Source organism: Fulvia fulva, chromosome 1 (assembly GCF_020509005.1).
Source record: "Fulvia fulva chromosome 1, complete sequence".
NCBI lineage: Eukaryota > Fungi > Ascomycota > Dothideomycetes > Mycosphaerellales > Mycosphaerellaceae > Fulvia > Fulvia fulva.
The window spans coordinates 1,951,395-1,958,603 of record NC_063012.1 but is presented as its reverse complement, the minus strand read 5'-3'; positions in this window follow the sequence as shown (position 1 = coordinate 1,958,603).

Here is a 7,209-nt window from a genome sequence, read left to right as displayed (position 1 = left end):
GACGAGCTAGTCTCCTATACTAGTACTAGTAGTACGTAAGCCTAGAGGTAGGCTACGTGTTTATATCGACTATAGAGGATTGAATACGATCACTATCAAGAACCGGTATCCGATTCCCTTAATATAAGAGACGCTTAACCGTATATACGGTAAGAAGTACTTTACGAAGCTAGACATTATAGTAGCCTTTAACAAGTTACGGATAGCTAAAGGGCACGAGTAGTTAACGGCGTTTACGACACGATACGGCATCTACGAGTGTCTAAAATTACTATTCGGCTTATATAACGGACTAGTATCGTTCTAATTATATATTAATAAGGTCTTATAAGAACACCTAGACGACTTTGTATCGGCCTACCTAGATAACGTATTCATCTTTAGTAACACCTTAGAGGAGTATATTAAATACGTACGGAAGGTTCTTACTAAGCTACGCGATATAGAACTTATAGTAGACATCAATAAAAGCGAATTCTACTAATAGAAGGTGAAGTATCTTAGGCTAATTATAACCCCTAACGGCATCGAGATAGACCCCGAGAAACTCGAATGTATTTAGACATAGGAAGCTCCTAAGAACCTAAAGGATGTCTAGGCCTTCCTTAGATTTACTAACTTCTATAGGCGGTTCATCGAAGCATTTTCGCGTATAGCTACTCCTCTTACAAACCTGACCAATTCGGACGGACTAAGCAATTATAAGAACAGAAGGATTCAATAGTCACTAGATTACTAACGAGCCTTTAACAATTTGAAAGCTACGTTTAGTAAAGCCGGTATGCTCGTACATTATATACTAGGTAGGGAAACAGTAGTAGAGGTAGATTCTTTAGATTTTATAAACGCCGGCGTACTTTCGTAGTATAACGAGAATAGTATACTATATCCTATAGCCTTCTACTCGAAGAAGTTAAGTCTATAGGAGTGCAATTATGAAATCTAGAACAAGTAACTGTTAGCTATTATCAAGGCTTTTAAGGAATAGAGACCCGAGCTCGCCTACGAAGTAGATAATAAGGACTTATAGCTAGTCAAGATTTACACCGACTATAAGAACCTAGAATACTTTATAAAGACAAAGTAGCTAAATCGGCGACAAGCGCGTTAGGCTAAGTTCTTATTATAGTTCAACTTTAAGATAATATACCGTCTAGGACTTCAAGGTATAAAGCTAGACAGCCTAACGAGACGTAGCTAGGACCTTCCGTAGGGGGTAGACGACCCTCGGAACTAGCATTAGTATTAGACATTACTACCTCCTAAGCGATTGCTTAAGATCGCCTTACTATAGGCAATAGTAGAAGATACGCCGGAAGAAGAGGAACTAGTATAGCTAAACCCTAAGCTAAAGAGTTTATACCTATAGAACGAGATACGCCTACTAAATAACCGGCGACGCGTAAAAGTTAGCGGGAAGCCGAACTCGAGTATCGAATATCGACGGCGTACGTAACCGATAACGAGCTTAAAACCGCGATTAAGGACCTATAGAAAGACCGTACTCCTATACTACTATAGAGAGCGAAGATTCACCTAGTACACTATAAAGTAGATAGCGACCTACTATATATTCGAAATTAATACGACGGCTAGAGCTTATAGGTACTAAATGACTAAGCCTTATAGACTAGGATAATTAAGATAAACTATAACGCTCTAGTAGTAGGCTATCTAGGACGAGCTCGTACTTATAAACTCGTAGTACGTGAATTCTACTAGCCTAGATTAGCAAGATCCGTACGTAGATATACCGCGAATTACTATACCTACCGTATAACAAAATCTCTATACTCCTAGCCACTAGGATTATTATAGCTACTTCCTGTTCTAGATCGGCCTTAGAAACATATTGTAGTCGACTTCGTTATCGGACTCGTAGATAGTACTCTTAACGGTATAGTCTATAACAACATTATGACCGTTACTAATAGGCTTACTAAGGAAGTCGAGCTGATCCCTATTAGCGTAATGATAGCACAGAATACGGCAAGGCTTTTCCTTAAATATATGTTCTATTGGCGCGGGTTTCCTAACACTATTATATTAGACCGTAGTAAGTAGTAGGTTACTACCTTCTAGAAGAAACTCTATAAGATACTCGGTACAAATCGTAAGCTAAGTTCTTTATATTACCTAGAAACTAATAGATAGTTAGAACGTACTAACTAGGCGATAGAATAGTATCTTCGTATATTCACTAATAAGGCATAGGATGACTAGGCAGAATGGCTATGCCTTACTTAGTTCGCGATTAATAATCACCTGTCCGAGACTACTAGTATGTCGCCGTTCTACGCTACCTTAGGCTACAACTCTAAGTTTATAGAGCGAGTTAACCTAAACGCTAGAAAGGAGGGAGGACTAACTACTCTCTAGCGACTAGATACGCGATTAGTAGAAACCTTTATACGTCGAATTTACGAGCTTTATAAGCACCTTTAAGAGAATATACGAATGTTATAAGCTCTCTAAGTAGAAGTAGCAAACCGCTACTAAAGTATTCCTCTAGACTATAAGGTAGGTAATTAGGTATATCTTAGTACTAAGAATATCCGTACGACTCGACTATCTAAGAAGCTAGATAGGAGATATACCGGCCCTTACTAGATTACGGAAGTCATACCGGCTAGACTCTCTTATCGACTAAAACTATTAGACGCTCTAGTAGGACTTAATAACTACTTCTACACCTCACTACTATAACGAGCCGACCACCCCGATTTCCTACTACTTAAAGGGTAGTATCTAGCGCCGCTACTACCGATAACTATCGAACCTAATACTACCGAGGCTAATATAGTAGCCGATATAGTAGTAGCACCTACGTATATATACAAGGTAGAAAAGATCCTTAATATATACACCCGTAAGCAGGTAGGCAAGGTGAAGAAGGGGCATAAGCGTAAGGTAGATATATAGTATAAGGTGAAATAGGCTAGATATTAGAACGAGGAGGATAGTAAGACCTAGCAACCTATAGAGGATATACTTAAACACGTAGCCGCCGCTATTATAGACTTTCACTATAACCGGCCGGAGTTGTCTACGCCTATAGGCTTCGTAGCTCTATCTAACTAGTCCCTACTAGCTACTAAGGTGCTCGGGCTTAACACGATTAGGGTTATTCCGAAAGACACCGTTACGAATAAGTCGCCTCGAGCCTTACCTCTAATAGAATCTACTCCGTATATATTCGATACTCGAGTAGAGTCTATAGAGCCTATAATAATACCCAACTTTAGTTATAAGGATTATACGCGAGTACTAGCCGAAGACAGACTTAGGTCTAGGGTAAGCTAGCTAACTAGGTAATATGTTTCTCGAAGGAAGCCGGTCGAGGATAGTCTTAATAGAGCGAATGCGATGTTATCGGATAACGACAGGGCACTAGAGGATAATTAGGCGTTCGCGTAGTTATAGAGCTCGATAGGTAAGTAGCCTTATAAGGTAGATAACGCTTAGAGGACTAAGGCGTGTTTTAGGAGGGGGGGTACTATTACGGGCAGCCCGCGACCCCCTACTATAGCTACGTCGGCCCGGCTAAACCGCGGACCTTCCGTATCGGGTTAGCGCGGCTTAGCTTTGCTTTATAACTTCGCCGCGCCTCGCGCTCCTCTTTCGTAGCTTCGTAGAATAACAACTATCTCGTTCGGACCCTATAGTACGCGCGCTCTTATACGCTCCTACGCTATTGTTACCTAAGTATATACCCTAACTATAGTTCTATACGACGTTCGAGGACGAAGAGGATAACTTCCGTATATATACTTAATAACCGTTACCGGTAGACGGCGTTAAGACGTTAAAGCGACCGTACTAATATACGAAACAAAAGTAACGAGTTGTCGAACTAGAACTAGACATCGATATTATAAATATCTCCGCGGCCTACGTAGCAAAACTAGCTTATAAGAAAAGAGCGGAAGTCTATATAATATAGATTATACTACCTAGTCAGAAGTACTACGCTAACCTATTACGAGCCTATATAATAGTAGCGACTAGGTAAGACTTTGATCCTACTAGGCTCTACGCTATAAACCTTCGGAAGGTGTAGTTAGTAAACCCCTTAACAGTATGTATAATAATAGTGAATAGCGACTTCGATAGATTTATAAAAGGTAAAGACAAGGACTAAGATACTAAGGTCTACTTACCCTAGGAACTATACGATTTCGAGGACTATTTTAACCGTTAGGATATATTAAAGATCCTACCTTACCGCCCTAGTAAAGACTATAAAATACACCTTAAAGACGAAACTAAGTCACCTCCTTTTAAGCGGCTATACGTAATATCGTCTCGCGAGAATAAGGTAATTAAGAAGTAGGTCGATAATTGGCTAGAATCTAGAGCGATATTACAAAGTACGAGCCCAGCTTCTATACTAGTACTAATTATACATAAACTAGGCGGCGGTCTACGGGTCTATATCGACTATAGAGCTCTTAACGCCCTTACGGTTAAAAGTAGATACCTAATACCGCTATTCTAAGAAACGCTAAACCGCCTAAATAGGAAGAAGTACTTTACTAAACTCGATGTCATCTCTACCTTTAACCGTATTCGTATTACGGAGGGCTACGAATAGAAAACTACGTTTAGTACTCGCTATAGTCAATTCGAGTATATAGTAATGCCTTTCGGCCTATATAATGCTCTAGGAACATTCTAATTATATATTAACGATACGCTTAGGGAGTATCTCGATAACTTCTATTTAGTATACCTAGATAATATCCTAATCTTTAGTAATATATTCGAGGAATATAGATAGATAGATTTGTTATTCCTCTATTCTAGGACCCTATTCGGCCTATATAGGTATATATCTATTATTATATATAAAGGGAAACCCGAATAGGTAAAAACCCTTCCCGCCCCTAACTACTCCTTATCTAGATTAGCTTTCCCTCTAAACGTACGTAGTCTATATCACTACCCCGTTAGCCCCCGCTCCTAGCCGGTCTCGTCGCGCTACGTCGTACCCTCTCTTCCTATACTACTCCTACTAGGCGGTACTGTTCTAGCTAGCCCTTCTCTAGTATCTAGTTCGTAATACGCCGTAGGTCCTTAGCGTTATTAAGAAGTGCCCTAATCGTCTAGTTCCTCGCCTTTACTATCTACTCCCCCCTTCCTAGCGACTACCTCGGATAGACGAGGAGTACGTACCGTACGTTCTAGGAGCGATAGCCGTAGGGGTAGCTAGTATTCGTATATCCTAGAACCTTCCTCTATAATAGGTACCCCTAGAGGCCGATATATTCGCTTTGTAGTTAGGTTACTATACTACTCTATACCCTCGTAAGGCGGTAGTAGATAAGCTTCGGGGGGTGCTTGACCGCGGATTTTGTAGCTAACTATTCCTTAGGTTGTCCCGCTAGCTAAGGGCGTCCACTATGCCCTACACCCTAGTTATTCTACCTCTCTTTCTATAGTTACTCTATAAACGACTTCTTACCTTCCTATCGTATTACTAGCTATTCGTCCCTTACCCGGTAGTTCGGCTCGTTTCCGGGTCGAATGCCCTTATACGCTAGTACTAATTCGCGGGCCCTTACGTCTATACTAGCGATGACCTTCTATACTAGGTACTATGCCGACTTGCCTAAGTAGGAGGTCCGTAGTCCCTAGATATATAGGTCGATCGGCGGTATAGCGGTCTCGTACTTAAGTATCCTTATTAGTATCGACTTATATACCCCGGTAACCTTCCTTAGGCATTAGTTTTAGATCTTCGCTAACGGCGCGACGAGTCCCTTCGATAGGTAGGCCCTCTCGCCTAAGGACTATACTTAGCTACTATAGGTAAGGACTAGCCGTATAATAGCCGTATATAGGAGTCGTAACTACCGGAAGTCTGCCCCCTATATAGACGTAGTAAGCCTTTAGTATAATGCTATATTCTGTTTAGCTTTCCGTAATATTACCTATACGTACTTCCTCTACCGTAGCGCCGGGTCTACCTATAGTCCGAGGATCCTAAGCTAATCTACCGGGTTAGTCGTGTGCCCCTATATCTAGATAGAAGCTTATATATTATAGAACCGTGGCCGGCGCGTAAAGTGTATTAGATTGTACTTTTCTAGGGCAAACCGAGCCCCGTGCCTCCTAGCCTAGTCCTCGTAGATCTTGTGCTTCTCTTCTAGTAGCCTATAGTTCTCCTTAGTCGAGGAAGACTACGCTAGGATGTTCGTGTCGTCTACGAAGCCGCTCGTAGCGGTGTTCTAGGATTCTAGGGCTAGGAGTAGCGTCGCTATAAAGAAGAGGAACAGAATAGGTACTAGCGTTAAGCCTTACGGGATTCTAGTATAGACTACTTGAAATAGGCTTCTATACTAGCCGACTAGGATCGACGTACTACGGTTTTAGAGGTAGGACCGTACGAAGTTGACAAGCTACTTAGGGAGTCCTTTCGACCTTAGGATATAGAGTAGCCGCGGGTATAACACGTAGTCGAAGGCTCCCGATATATCTAGGCTAAGTAAGGAAGCTACCTTGTCCCTATTTTTATACTAGATAGCCTTTACCTAAGAGGTGATAAGTTCTATCGCGAATAGCGTCGATCGCTATAGGCGCGTACCTATCTAGGTGTCCGGGAGTAGGGAGTATTCCTCTACCGCCTCGGAGAGTCTCGTTATAACTAGCTTCTTAAGCGCCTTCCTAAGAGTATTAAGGAGCGTAATTAGGCGGTACGACTTTACCTACGTATAGTCTTCCTTTTATAGCTTACGTAGGACTACTATCGTCGATTGTTTAAATGCTATCGGGTAGTATCCGGTCTATAGGTAGGCGTTAAAGATCGCTATAACTACTATGGCTAGTTAATCTCTATACTTCTTTAGTAGCTCGTTTAGGATCCTATCCGGCCCCGGGGCTTTCTTCGCCGGTAACTTCCTAAGTATAGCGGCAACTTCTCCCTCGGACACCTCCTATTAGACCGCGATACTAGGGGCTAGGGGAGTAGAGCTGTTTATGTCGCTTAGATTAGCCTTAACTAGGGGCGGGAAGAACTTACTAGCTAGTAGACGCGCCTTAGCCTCGGGGTCGCTAACCGGGCTACTAGGCGATTATAGCGCTAGGATAGAAAAGGAGGGGCCCTATATAGAGTCCTATCGGGCCCATTTTGCTAGCTTCTATATCTTCGCTAGCTTGCCGGTAATTTCTTCTACTATAGCCCTCTAGCCGACTACTTTCTCCCTCCGT